This window comes from Oryctolagus cuniculus, chromosome 5, assembly GCF_964237555.1.
Source record: "Oryctolagus cuniculus chromosome 5, mOryCun1.1, whole genome shotgun sequence".
Classification (NCBI taxonomy): Eukaryota; Metazoa; Chordata; class Mammalia; order Lagomorpha; family Leporidae; genus Oryctolagus; species Oryctolagus cuniculus.
In genome coordinates, this window is record NC_091436.1 from 33,352,402 (window position 1) to 33,367,974 (window position 15,573).

Below are 15,573 nucleotides of genomic sequence, written 5' to 3' on the forward strand. Positions count from 1 at the left end.
TGGAAGAGGGGCAACCGAGACAGAATCTGGCGCCCCGACCGGGACTAGAACCCAGGGTGCCGGCGCCGCAGGCGGAGGATTACATTTTTTTTTTCTTGTTATGGTTTCCAAATTCAATATCATGGCCTGAGTGGTCTCCTGCAATTTCTACTTCCTCATCAACCACATCTTCATGAGTAAGCGAGCTACTTCCCAGGAACACTATTCCCCCAGTCATTCCTTCTCTCCCCTGGATATTCTACCTCTCTGATTCTACAGTGTCTTTCTCCATAGGGTATAAGCCTGTTTAAACCCCTCCCATTTTAAAAACAAGCAAAATAAAAGTGTGTATATATATATATATATATATAGAGAGAGAGAGAGAGAGAGAGAGATTTGGTCCTTACTCTAATGAATCCACAAAATAGTATCTCCACCTTGCATTTTGCCCCTGAATAGTAAAACCAACGATCTGGGAAACAACCCTAGTTTTGCAACACAGAAAGAAAATTGGTCTTTCAGGCAAAGATTGAAGACAAAAAAAAAAAAAAAAAAAAAAAAAAAAAAAAAAAAGGTTCTACTATATCCCAAGCCCTCTATTATTTAGATAACAAATCCAACCCTAAAACCTGTTACATCCCTCGCCACTGTACACACACAGAGGCACACACCCCTTTCATGGCAGCAGCCTGTCACAGACTTTTCCTCAGACTTGAACTATAATTCGGCACTGGACAAGTCCTTTGGGTCTATCCACTGGCATTTGCAGATGTGGTTGAATCACTTGCTCTAACTTACCAATAGCCAAATGTCCTAAGGCCATCTGAAGTCTCAGGACTTCTAAGTACCAGAAACTATAAATCATACTTCAAAAAAACCTACCGGAGTCTCCAAAATCACACCTTGGATTCAAGAGTTGCCTCTTCACCAGAGCAATTCTCAGAATGACCTCCTTTGGCTATAGATCTCTAATGGTGGGAGTAAACAGGTACGAGATTCAGTTTTACACGAGCCCCTATCTTTAGCTGACACACAAACACAACTGTCTTTTGGGATCAAAGTAACCAATCTCTTATTAAAGTGGAAAGTGGTAGAGATTGTTTCTTTATTTCCAACACAATCATAACAAGGAAATAAGAGAAATGCTTAAATTGTAAAACCAGATGCAAAACATGGGAGAAACCTTGGGTTTTTAATGAAAACCTTCTGTGCTCCACCTCACACCCAGCTGAAACACCTCCTCCTTTCTCATACTTTCCTTACCTTTCCCTCTAAACTCCTCCAAAAAGTCCTGGCTCTCTCATTCCATTCTAACCACAGCAATATTTCCACATAGCATTGGACCTTTTTTGCTGAGGCCATTAATTTAAAACAAAATAAGAAGTGGGAAGGGATTATTAAATCTGTTAGTTTCTTTGAAAAAAATTGGATTTTGGTGGTAATGCAGTGAAACTGGCAGGTTGAAAGTCTTCTAATCGCACTCTAAATGTGTACAATCATTTTCTAAAGCAAGGTGGCTATGTGCATCAAGAACCATAAAAAATACTACATGCTTTAACTTGGTAATCATGCTTCCCACTAACATAAACCAAAATGAGTAAAAAATTATTAGACATATTTATTGTAGTGATTTTTAATAGAAAAATAGAAGAAAATCCAACACATGAGCAATAGTTAAGCAAGTTACTATACATTTACCTATAGATTATTCCTATTTATACAATTATGAACTAGGTTATAAAAGTATAGCAAGTACAAAAATATGCTTGCTGGACTACTGAATACATGTAATACAACTATAACCATGTAAAATTTGCAAGACCAATGCCTGTAAGGATGGCTAGCAAAGTGCACCCAATGATGTGTTAAGGTAAAGGTAAAGGCACTAGATTCTTTCCTAGGTTTGAATATTTTGTAATGTTTTTGCACTATTTTCATAGTAAAAAAGTGTGGCACAAGTCCACAAAAAATAATATTAAAACACCTTTATAGTGATTATGAATACATATCCTTTAATACACAGAGTTTCTCTAAGACATTTTAGTTTCTCTAAATGTGTATGGATAATTCCTCTCATTTGGAATTCATTTAATATTATTACAAATGCTCTAAAAATCTGATACATTTACTCCATTAAACAACTCAACGAGCTTTTCTATAGTCTGTTGCCCAAATGCATGTCTCAAAGGTGTGCAAATACAACAGGGTTTCAAGTTTATTCAGTTCCTAATCATATACCTGACTAAGGCTTCAAGTTTATATTATTTTCTCTCATACTAATGAAAAGTTCCAGCTGTGTAATTTTCAACAAGACAAAATAAAATCTTCACAAATTATACAGTTATGATGCTTTTATCATCATATACATGTGAGGATCCATATAAACCAGCAGTAAAAAAATAAAGGAGTCTGGTACAGAGGCAAAACGCTTTGTTCCACTGATTATGTTCTGGACAAAGAAATGTGAAAGGTGCAGACTGGCTGAGAAGTGTTTTTATTTATTTGAAGATAGTTTTTAAAATGAATTTCATATCAGAACGAATGCATTGTAATGTCTGGTTCCTGTTTGCAGATAATGCTAATGAAAGGCACATTCAGATCATAGCATTCATTATACAAGGACCAGAGAGATAAACATGAATAAAAGTTATGTGGGTGCCAATTTGGGCGGGGCAGGGAGAGTTACAGAACTGTGGGAATATGAAGTCGCTTTCATCACCACTCCTTCCCAACCCCTGTCTGAGCAAAAGAGAGTGAGCAAAGTTCTCTACAGACTTTCAGTGAGTTTCAGAGCCCCCTGTCTCAGAACAAAAAAGCAAGGAGAAAATGTTTGTGTTCAAAGCCCATTGCAGAGGCAGGAGTAGGGTTCCAGTCCAGGGTCCAGCTCCCTGCTAATGCACATTTGGGAGGCAGCAGGTGACTACGCAAGAAGTGGGTGCCTGCCACCCATATCAGACCCAGAAGGATTTCTGGGCTCCTGGCTTCAGCCTAACCAAGCCCCTGCGGTTGTAGGCATTTGGGGATTGAACCAGAGGATGGGAGATCTGTTACTGTGTCTCTCTGCCTCTCAAGTAAACAAAATAAAACAATATATCTGTTGTCAAAGCCTTTCTTTTCATCAAGTCAAAACTAATCAACTTCCACAGTTGGCAGGGACTTAGCAAATATCTAGTAAAACTGTCCTCATTTTACAGAAAACAAATAAAAAATCCAAAAAAATCATGCAGCTGACTCAGTTTCTGAAATGTATAACATTTCTGCACCTGTAATCCACACACCCTGCCTGCCATCCAGCATTCATTCACATGTGCCACTCGGCACCTTATTCTCACTCCACTTTTGTCCCTTCATAATGTAGTAGAATCACAGGATCTGATGGTTGAAGTACACTTAAATTAATCAATTTGATCACATAAAAATTAAGATTCTGTGAAGCAAAGGAAAAAAGAAACAAAGTCACAAGTAAAAACAACTAGAGCAATAATTTTCAATATGGTAACAGATTTATCTTCTTAATAATGAGTTTTTCAAGTCAATAAAGGAAAGACAAAAAGCTCATGGTCAAAATGGTCAAAAATTTAACTTACTAACTTGCCATCAAACAGGTGATTCTCTTTGTTGCTTTTCTGTGATAAATCTCCTGTTTCCTGGATCCTCTTTCTTGATTAATTCCTTCAGTTTCAAGGGATGCCTCTCCAACAGGTTCCTGAGAAAGGGCACAAGAGAAGTAAATATTTTGTGATCACAGAAAATACCTTTATTCTATCATGCACTTGATTTTAAGATGTCTGTGCTTGAAGAAAATGATAACATATAAACTGAATTATTTATTATTAATTAGACACAACTATATATTAATAGTTCTGTTTAATACTGGATACTGAACAACATTTTTTTCTTCATTTTACTTCTAAAAAAAGATTTAAAAATGTACATATGTATTTATTTATATGTTTGAAAGCCAGAGTGAGAGAGAAATCAAGAGAGAGAGATCTTCCATCTGGTAGTTCATTCCCCAAATGTCTACAAAAGCTAAGTCTGGGCCAGGCTGAAGCTAGGAGCCAGAGACTCCATCCTGGTCTCCTACATGAGTGATAGGGGCCCAGGAACTTGGACCATGTTTTGCTGCTTCCCATATGCCATAGCAGAAAGCTGAATGAGAAGCGGAGCATCTGGGACTGGAACTAGCACACAGCAGTTATTTACTTTTTTTAACTTTTATTTAATAAATATAAATTTCCGAAGTACAGCTTTTGGATTATAACGGTTTTTTCCCCCATAACCTCCCTCCCACCCGCAACCAACCCATCATCCGCTCCCTCTTCCATCCCATTCACATCAAGATTCATTTTCAATTCTCTTTATATACAGAAGATCAATTTAGTATATACTATGTAAAGATTTCAACAGTGTACACCCACACAGAAACACAAAGTATAAAGTACTGTTTGAGTGCTAGTTATACCATTAATTCACATAGTAAAACACAGTAAGGACAGAGATCCTACATGGGGAGTAAGTGCACAGTGACTCCTGTTGTTGATTTAACAATTGACACTCTTATTTATGACGTCAGTAATCACCCTAGGCTCTAGTCATGAGTTGCCAAGGCCATGGAAGCCTTTTGAGTTTGCCAACTGCAATCTTATTTAGACAAGGCCATAGTCAAAGTGAAAGTTCTCTTCTCCCTTCTTCCTCTTCTCCTCTTCTCCTCTTCTTCCTCTTTGATGGCCCATTCTTTCTGCTGGATCTCACTCACAGAGATCTTTCATTTAGGTAATTTTTTTTTTTTTTTTTTTTTTTGCCAGAGTGTCTTGGCTTTCCACACCTAAAATACTCTCATGGGCTTTTTAGCTGGGTCTGAATGCCTTAAGGGCTGATTCTGAGGCAAGAGTGCTGTTTAGGACATCTGCCATTCTATGAGTCTGCTGTGTATCCCGCTTCCCATGTTGGATTGTTCTTTCCTTTTTAATTCTATCAGTTACCACAGTAGCCCAAGACACTGGCAGAGAAGTGGCAGGAAGAGCCTAGAGGGAATGAGACTTGAAGCCCCGTGGAAGAAAGTACACCAGCCTAACTAGAGGAGAGAAAAAAAAAAATAAAAGGGACCGGTACAGACACGATTCTCTCTCTCTACTCACCTTACAAAGGCGGGGAAGACAACAGAGCAGGCGCCATTTTGGACATAAGTCACAGCTGCACCAGCTCAGGGATACGCCCGCCCTCAACCAAGCAGAAAAACCTGACTTTGGTGGGGAGAAATAACAGGAGATTAAGACCTAGTGAATGTGTGGAGCTTATGAATCAGGACTGTGAAGAAAAAAAAAAAAAAAAAAAAAACTGAGGGTGTGTGGGAGAACTCATGGTGTGGCTGAGACATGAGTAGTCTCGCTGGGAGATGCCACAAAGTTGGTAACCTTGGCAACCTCGTGAGAGACATTGCAGGGGAATCTGAACTTACACTGAAGACTGCACAGATCCTTTGTGTGGTCCTTGGGACAGAGCAGACGAGTATTATACCCACTGGGGCTAGCGCTCAGACACTGATTGCCATCAAGTTTTTTACTTTTAATCACATCAACCCAGCTTTGCAAATATGATATTGTTGGAAGGAACATAGCTTTGACTTAAACCCAGAACTGTGAGTAGTTCAGAGTCTCCAAAAGATATCAGTAGTACTACATTTCCCTCAGGAATAAGAAAGTGCCTGTGGTACCCTGTGATTTTCTTGTGGTTCCCTGGGGCACCTCAGTTTGAGAATCTTAGGGCTAACCATTAGTTAAAAAGTAAAGTTAGATTCCTTTGTTATGTATGTATAGTAATGCACACATTTTTGTGTGTATCTTTATCTACTAAATATACATATATGTAATATGTTTGCATGTGGACTAACATATGTATTCATATATACAAATGCAAACAAATGCCAGTTTTTATTTGCATATGTATACGAATAAGAGTATATATTCTAAACAGGCATAAAAATATCATATAATTTTAAATGTTTAAAAATTATAGCCTGAAACACATCAAAATGATGATTAAGTGGTAAAATTATGAGTAAATCCTATTTTCTACTTTATGCTTCCCATGTCCTATCCTTCCTATGAGGTTCTGTTCCATATTCAGTGGAAGTAATATACTAAACAAAATATATATATATATATTCTAAGCAGAATATATATATTCTGAACAAAAAATAAACAAAAAACTAAAAATGTAGACCCAAGTTCCACTTTACTTCGTGTTAATGAGGTAAGGAAGTATAGAATGCAGTCAACATGAAAATGGGTTTGAATCATTGTAAGTAGTCATAGAATGGGCAGATTAGGGGAAGCCTAGTACTGCTCTATAGTCAACTAAGAGCTGAGTACAGGAATCTCTCTCATTCATAGATTAATAACAATAATAGAAAAGAAACAAACATGAAATCAAGCAAATAATGTTCTAATGTTTTCTTAGGGTTCTAAGAAAAAGACAACAAAGAAAATGAACCCTTCCAAAAAGAAAAAAGGTGCAAACTCATAACACAGCCCTCAAAATCATTGCTATGAGGCTGATGAAAAGTGTGGAAAATCCTCCTGGAATCAGAGAACTCAATAAAACAATGGTCTCTATGAATGCTGAAAGAACTGAGGGAAAAATAAAAAAAGAAAATAAGACCACCACAAAAATGAAAGTCACATTTGGAAGCAACACAAAGGAGAAGAGATTATAAAAAAATGAGAATGAAGGACATAAAGGACAAACTTGAGAACCCTGAGGCAAATGAAAATAGCTTAAAAGAATTATAGAAAAAATAAAAGCCATAGAAGACAAACAACGCAAAAGAAAAATATGTTTATTTAGGGCCTCTAAAAAGGAAAGCAATAAGACACAAAAAGTACTCAAAATATAATTCAAAAATTGCTTTTGCAATACAAATTTGAACTTCTGCATTCAAAGGTCATGTGATGTTTCAGTAAAAATATATGCAGATGATAAAAATTGCAAAGCATATTTCCTGGTAAAGATACTGAGCTCCAAAGAGAAAGAAAAAATCTAGCCATCCCTAAGGGGAAAAAACTCAGGGCACATTCACCTTTCCCACAGCCACAAGATGATGCTGGGAAATGACAGAGGAACATTGAGTTCTCAGAGATCAGGCACTCTGGAGACTTTAGCAGACAAACTGATTTCTAGGCATAGAGAGACAAACATCTGACATCTTCCAACATGGAGGAATTTGGGAACCATCACTCCACGAAGGTGTCTTAAAGAAACAAACCTTAGCCAATCAATGAAAAGAAGAAGCTGCAGCAAAAGCACTGGCAATGAATGACCAATGAATCCATCTGAATGCAGAGCTTAGAATGAACCACTGCGGTGACAGCAGTCAAGGTCAGCCTATGGATTTTAGTGACCATGCCGAGTGTCAGGGGATTACAACTCCTGAAGTAGGAAGGTTGCTGTGGGACAAGATGAGGAGTGCAAAGAAAGAACTGGTAAATGTTATCTGAACAAATCATTTACATACAATTTAAATAATACTCTGAATATTATTTGAGTCTTAGAAATACCCATGAGAGACTGAAGAATATACATCTTTTAGGAAAATAAGTGGATAGTAATAAAATAAAAAGTATTATACCATATAGAAAACATGATGTACTGAAAAACTAAGTTTGAAACAAAGTAACACAGTAAAGCCCAAAGAAGAATCAACAATGCCTGGTCTGGCAAATACAACCCAAAGGAGAGAAGGATCATGACAGAGAAATCAGAGAATATTGAATACCAGTCAAAAAGCACAAAATAAGGCAAAGAGAGGCACTTTAGAATAAAGATTTATTTATGTACCAAATAACAAAATACTCTTTAAAAAGAAAATGTGCACACACACACACATATACACACACACATAGAACCTAATCTAGATATAGGAGATTAATTCATCTCTCTTAGTGATACATATTAAGTGGAAGAGAAATAACAAGGTGGCAAATGACCGTAGCATGAAGATACATTAATTTAAAATAACTCAATGCACAAAAAAAGTTTTTGAAATTAGCAATATATTAGGCCACAAAAACAATAAATTCCAGGGCAGGCACTGTGGCTCAGCGGGTTAAAGCCCTGGCCTGAAGCGCAGGCATCTTATATGGGCGCCGGTTCTAGTCCTGGCTGCTCCACTTGCAATCCAGCTCTTGGCTATGACCTGAGATAGCAGTAGAAAATGGCCCAAGTCCTTGGGCCCCTGCACCTGCATGGGAGACCTGGAAGAAGTTCCTAGCTCCTGGCTTTGGATCTGCACAGCTCCCGCTGTTTCAGCCAATTGGGGAGTGAACCAGCGAATAGAAAACCTTTCTCTTTCTGTCTCTCCCTCTCTCTGTAACTGTCTTTCAAATAAATAAAATAAATCTTTAAAAAAAAAACAATAAATTCCTAAAAATAATGTAGATAGCATCCTCTACTCTAATGAGCATAGAAATGAATCACAAAATTAGGAAAATAAAACACCCTGCTATAAGTGAGTTTTAAATTTCTTTCTTTTTCTTTTTCTTTTTCTTTTTTTTTTTTTTTTTTTTTTTTTTTTTTTTTTTTTGATAGGCAGAGTGGACAGTGAGAGAGAGACAGAGAGAAAAGTCTTCCTTTTCCATTGGTTCACCCCCCAATGAACGCTGCAGCCTGCGCACTGCGGCTGGCGCACCGCGCTGATCCGAAACCAGGAGCCAGGCGCTTCTCCTGGTCTCCCATGCGGGTGTAGGGCCCAAGCACCTGGGCCATCCTCCACTGCACTCCTGGGCCACAGCAGAGAGCTGGACTGGAAGAGGAGCAACCGGGACAGAACCTGGGGTGCCAGCGCTGCAAGCAGAGGATTAGCCTATTGAGGCGCGGTACCGGCCTTAAATTTCTAATACAAGTTTTTCCATCAAAGAAAAACCATCAAGCATATAGGAAATAAAACAGCTCAAATACCAGAACTATATATCAGAACAAGAGAATATCTTATAAGAGATAAATTTATTTATGTAAGCAATTATATACCTAATTCATTAAGAAGTTCACAGGGCTATCAAACAATATGTTGTGGGAAAAACAATCAAAAGGAATCAAGTATTAAAACATAAAATAATGAAATAGAAAACAGGACGAAAAATGATAAAACTGAAGAGTTCAGTCTTTAGAAGAAGAAAATAACATAGCACACTATTAGCTAAGGTAATTAAGAAATCTGAGAAAATACATAAACAATGAATAAAAATTGGAGGCTGATTTAGCCCAGGGCCTTATATGTAAAGGTACTGAGTAAGATAATTAAAGAAAATAACAAATTAGCTTATCTCAGATTAAAATTTTTTAATTATAACCTTTCGTTCCATTGTAAGATGCACCTTTTAACAAGAAATGGAGACTTATCTGGGTATTGATGGCTGTGGATGAATCTGGTTGTTATTTCTGGTGACATGAAGACATGATCCACATTTCCTCAACAACCATTTCAGAATTAGGAGTATGAGACCTGTTCATTGGCTAAGCACCTTCCACTACTGCTTTCTGATAAGATAAAGATAGTGCTATCATCAAAACTTATAGAATGGTGCCAACAACTTGAAAGAAATTTCAAAAGGCAATAGGATTATTTTAGGAAGTGCTGTATACTTGTATTATCTCTCAGTTGGTACATTATTGTGTTGGAAAACCTGACATCAATTACTTTGCCTGAAAAGGTAAATCAGAAAAGTCAGACATGGAATGTGACATTTCAAAAAAAAGTCTCCAGAGCCTAAAATCCTCCCGTGGTCTCCAGTTTGGTCCATTTTGCAAAGTCCTTTATGCGCCAGTTTGTACCGTAAGAAGAAAATCTGAAGTGTACTTCCAATCCTCCTCCCCAGTTTCTACTGCCCTCCTCAGATACTAAGCCTATGGCAGGCACTCTCCTCTGAAGAGACCCAAGATACTGACTACCAGACCTCAGGATTTCCAACCTTCACCATTCCTTGTGTCTCCATGGCTGAGCTCCACTCTACTGGTGGAACAAACTAGTATTTCATTGATGTTCTCCTATCAAGCTGTTTTTTAGATTAATGATTAGAGATTACAGTATCACACTGAGTACCGGTCCTAGCCCAATGGCTCCCATGACTCTTCAATATTACACATGACTAAATTAACTAGAAGTCTTTTAGCAAGATATGAGTCTTTACTCTAGCAAACAAAACAGTAGGAAGGGGTCCATAGTGGATGCAAGATTCATGCAACAGGGACTCTGAGAAAAAGGTCCAGAAGAAAAAGTATTGAAATGATTTGAATTTTTGGTTTCCCACAATGATACTTAAGGATCATATTTTTGAGCATTCTAAATAGTAATCAAACATTATTATTTCAATATATATTTTTATTCATTTTGAGAAGTTAGAACTATAATAATGGGCTGTCAGGGCTATAAATTTAATGGCAAAAGTTCAAACAAGTAGACAAAAAAGGTGATACTTTAGTAGCAATGTAAATGGCATTTAATCATCAACATAGTCCATCTGGGGGTTTTCACAAATCTTTGCTATTGCTAAGATTTGTGACAAGAGCTCCGTGGAGGACAAGTATGTAAGAGGGTATTTCAAAGTTTGCAGAAAATGGAATTGAAAGGTAAGGCTATTTTGATGCAAAACATTTGAAATCCATGCATTTTTTTTCATAATATGCAATTTTCATAAATTTTTTGAAGACTCCTTGTATGCATGGATTTAATTTTTGTGCAAAATAAATTTATATTTTAATTTCATTTCCATGAATTTTTTGATGTGCCTCATATGTGTGTGCAGGTGTGTATCACCTATTAACTGTTTCTCTGGAGAACCTGAATGTTCTGTACGTCTAGATTCAAACTCCAAAATCTACCATTAAGGCCTTTTCCACCTGGCCCCAGGACCACCTTTCCCAGTGCATTCACTAGCTCACTGGCCTATATCAACTAGCCAGGTGGAAAGATACCATGCTTGCTCACCTCCATATTTTTTGCTTACTCATCATCTCTACTCAGTATATGAAACTTTATTGTCTATGAAATTGGTAAGACAAATGGAGAAATATAACCATAGTCCTGTTTTTGTGCTTTTAAAAATTGTGATAGTGATCTCACAGAATTTAACCTCTTAAAAAATTAATGACAACCCTTTGGGGCCAGCACTGTAGTGTAGTGGGTAAAACCACCACCTGCAATGTCAGCATCCTGTACAGGCACTGGTTCAAGTTCTGGCTGCTCCACTTCTGATCCAGCTATCTGCCAATTGCATGGGAAAGCACGAAAGAGGGCTCAAGTGCTTAGAATGCTGCCACCCACATGGGAGACCCAGATGAAACTCCTGGCTTCAGCATAGCATAGCCCTGGCCATTTTGGTCACTTGGAGAGTCAACCAGCAGATGGAAGATTTCTCTGCCTTTCCTTTCTCTGTGTAACTCTGACTTTCAAATAAATAAATAAATCTTTAAAGAAAGATAATGTCCCTTTAAAATCCACCTCAATTATAAAATAAGTACCCAACTCTTAAAGACTCTCCTTTCCTGCTTTTAGAGCAAAGTCCGTGTGCCACCTCTCAATCTGTACCTACCTACGCATCCTCCCACCTTCCACAAATCTTACTGCCTTTTCTGTTTCCTTTATCAGCATTTGCCAACTTGGGCATTGCTATTGACATTTGCAGCCAGATAACTCTTTATCAAGATATGGGGCTGTCTTCTGCATGGTAGAATGTTTTGCTTAGCACTGTCCCTCATCTCTTCTTGCTAGATACCAGTAACACAGCTTCTATTTTCCTATCCAACTAGGGGGACAACTGAAAATGTCTCTGTAAATTGCCTAATATCCTCTAGTATGAAAATAGCCCCTGACTGAAAACCACTGACCTAGTACTCACACCTTCCCTTGGCCCATGATAACACCCAGGTCTCATTCTGCATTGCCAGTGAAAAGATTTCACTGTAGTCCACTATCCTTATTTTCCCATTTTGCTTTTTCCTCAGGTAAAAGATGGGAAAAAGCAATATCAGAAAAATCAAGGAGGCTTTAGAAACAAAATAATCAGATTGTTCTTTATGCGGTTGAGGAAGAATTATTTAGCGCAGCTATTATGTTAATAGTTCCACAAAACCTGTTATGTATTAGAGAAGGGAAACAATTATAAAAAATAAATGTGTTTTTGTTCTATTATTTCATGACTTGTACGTTAAAGAAAATGAACTAAGTATGAAAATTTCCCTCAAGAGCTCCCTAATGAAACCAAATGACTCATTCTTTCTCAATGAAGAGTAGACTCGTAATCAAATGAAAGAAAGCAGTTCTTCAGAACGAACAATGCTACAAGGCAATGAAAAAAATCCAGCGACATGAAATACAGACAACATGTGCTAATCTTTGCATGCTGTGGGCTGCCAGTGTGCAGCCAAAAGTAAACTGTCACACATGGAATGACCAAGGAGTGAGGGCAATGCTTGCTCTTTCACTCTAATGGAGACAATCATAGCTGATGAAACTCAACTGTGAGAAATGTCTTTATTGGACTCAACCTAATTTCTATGTCCAACCTTGAGGCTGGGATGGGAATAGGAGGCTATGAAAATTCTAGTCAGTAATTTTAGGATTCTACTCACATAACACTATCTGGGAATTTTGCTGCTTCCCTGGGTTTCTGCCAAGGAAAGGACCTCAACCCAGAGGTAACACAGAGTGAGAGAGATGTATAAACAGAGGCCTATGGTGGTGGCCTGTGTCTGTCCCAGCAAGCCTGTTCCTCATGCAAGGAACTCCGTGCCACCCTCCTGGGCATCCACCCAGGCCTGCACGCACCACAGTGCAGCCATTCTTAGGGTGCAATGAGGGCAGCCCCAGAAACATCCGTATTAGGGCAATCCAGCAGGGAATCCCAGTGGGATTGAGTTAACTCCCTCTGCCCCAATTACCCCTCCCTGCAGCATCTGAGAGAGGTGCCTCCATGGGCTCAGAAGCTGGAGGTGAAAGTGGCCCTTCTCTTTGGACTTACCCACTCGAATTGCCACCACATCCACTCCATTCCTGTTTCCCTTCTTTCCTGTATAAACCCCTGGTGAACTGCTTCCTCTCCAGAATGCACAATATTGGACTCAACATCTCAGCAGATTTTCCACTATCCTAAAGGTGGGAGCGTTTGGCCCTGAAGTTTGTAGCAAAACTGAATTTTGTTCTGGCTTCATGTGGGATTTGGGTTTTGCTTGTTTCTGTTTTTCACCATGTTGCATACTACCTGAGATGTTGTACAGAAAGCAGTTTTGCTGCTTAAATAGCAGGGAGTAGGATTAATCAATGAGAGGGGAAATAAAATTTATTTCTAAACATATTATAATCCAAATAGTACATCTATTTATATTCTTGATGATGAGTCTATTTTTGATAATGGTAGTATCATGAAAATAATTCAAGCAGAACTATATTATTCATCACTGAGCTTTTCTATCCTTTCTCCACTGAACCTTCAGGCATTTCATTGAAATTACAAAATACAATGGCGCTGTTAGTGTATACACAGAAATTGAACAGTCTATAGGAGACAAATCATGAATTATATGCATAATTCCAATAAAAGGATACAAAAACTGTAAGTCCTAACGTCCCTCAGTATTTCATCTAGGGAAGACACAGACAAATCCTGTAAAGAAAATGACTCTGACATTAATAGCATCTTGTGTATTCCTAAGCTTCTAGGCTTTCTCCCAGAACAGGAGGAATCAGGTCCTAGAGAACGTTATTAAGGCAGATTTCCTATTTTCTGCCAGGTGACTGTTTCTACCATAAGGTAATGATCTGACAACTAATTAATTCCTGTTCCTCCATATCGGGAGTAGGATTTCTTCCAAATGACTTTATCAGTTAAATTTCTTCAGCTGCAAGCAACAAAGAGAATGTATTGATTCTCAGAGCTGAAAATTCCAGAGCTGGGTTGATTCCAGATAAGCTAGATTAAGAGCTCATTACCAGGGGCTGCCTGATGGTTCTGGCATCCTCAGCTTGTCACCTGAGGCAGCCGAAGGGCTAGCCAGCCTCCCCAGCAGCTCCTAGAAAGGTCCAGAATTTAATCCTGGGTCTTGTGCTGAATCACTCACTGTAATCATGGGAATCAAATCATACTCTGGGGTAGGGTCGGCACCATTTCTCCATAAAGAGTCAGACAGAAAATAGTCTCAGTCACGCTACTCAATTCTGCCGTTGTAGAGCAAAAATAGACATACATAACTGAGCATGACTGCATTGTGAATTTTATATAATTTTCACATAGGATATGGTGTTATTTTGATTTTTTGTAGTTATTTAAAGGCCCAAAAGCCATTCTTAGCTTCTAGTCTTTAGAGAACCCAATGCATTTGAAGAACATAGATTGAGAGTGAAGGAGAATGGGTCTCTCAAAGCAAAATTAGGGCTGAGCAAGGAACACAGTTCTCACCCAAGAACTAGGATGTTTCACAACTGGAGGCTACAAGGGCTTTGAAGGCATATTGCCAGTGAACTCATGGAACTCATCCTGAAGTTAGAAACATAAAACCAGCACACTCCAGCTCCCCATCTCAGCTTCGAACCCCTTACCACGGACTGCTAGTTGTCAGGCAGGCAGAGCCTTTGTGTGGCCTCAGCAAGGCAAGCAAGTCACCAGTGATGACAGTGGGGCAGCTCTGGGCCTACCAGCATTTCCAAGCTTTCATACAACCATCAGTAAGTACAGCAGCGCCACCTCAGGGCAGCCGTGAGAAGTACAGAGTTGAGAGCCTGGATGTCAAGGTATTAAATCTCTTCTATCTGAGACTCCCACGTTGTGTGAGAAGAAATCTGTTATCCTACAGTGACGGGACTGCAAGATGATCAAAGGTGTTTGCTGAATCTGAGGGCTTTCCAGGTAGTGGTAGAAATCTGTTTCCCATTTCCCCCACTGTACCTACAGCTGGCTTTACCTAAGAGGGCAAGAATTTGAATGATACCTTGTCTCACCTGTGACCTAAGGTTCCTGCTTACTGCTAACCAGCTGCTCATCTACACTAACTCACTCTGATCCCAAGCCCATGTTTTTAAACAAGCTGCACAATGGTATCCTGGGGGAGAGAGTAAAAAACAGCAATACTCATTTTCTCTCCAGCCAGCTGACTTGGAATTTCTGCACTCTGAGGTATCACTTGGGGTGTTAAGAATGCAGAGGGCTAAGAACTTCACCCTCAGCCAGAAAACAAACAAACAAACAAAACAAAAAACTTCCATTCCTTAAGTGGGAGCCATCCTTGTTCAAGAAAATCCAAGTCCAGAGCAACCTTAATTCCCTGAAATTAATTCTACAGAAAACTGGTGCAGACAAGGCCAGTTCTCCCAGCAGGAACAGAAACTGTTAACCACCAAAGCCTCCTTTGACTAATGGTGCTAATTTCCTTTGCCTTTGCTCTGCAACAGGGCAGGTAAGCCAGAATGTAACCCAGCATCCCCACCTGCCCAACCCCTTGGGAAAAAATTCAGTGAGGAGCTTAACTTCACAAAGTTTATGGAAAGTGCATATTTTTAAAATTATTTTTAAAAATTTTTAATTTTAATTTTTAACAGAATCAATG

General features: G+C 38.7%; 1 long non-coding RNA gene across 5 annotated transcripts in view; it reads right to left on the bottom strand.

The window, feature by feature from the left end:
- The window catches only part of LOC108177478 (uncharacterized), a 347,101-nt gene that overhangs the window by 291,998 nt on the left and 39,530 nt on the right, over nucleotides 1-15,573 (bottom strand). For 4 of the 5 annotated variants that reach the window (XR_011388508.1, XR_007923187.2, XR_011388509.1 and 1 more), the window contains exon 3: nucleotides 3,567-3,685. This is a non-coding gene — a long non-coding RNA (uncharacterized lncRNA). The remainder of the gene's footprint in view (nucleotides 1-3,566; nucleotides 3,686-15,573) is intronic. The other variant, XR_011388510.1, reaches the window with a different exon arrangement.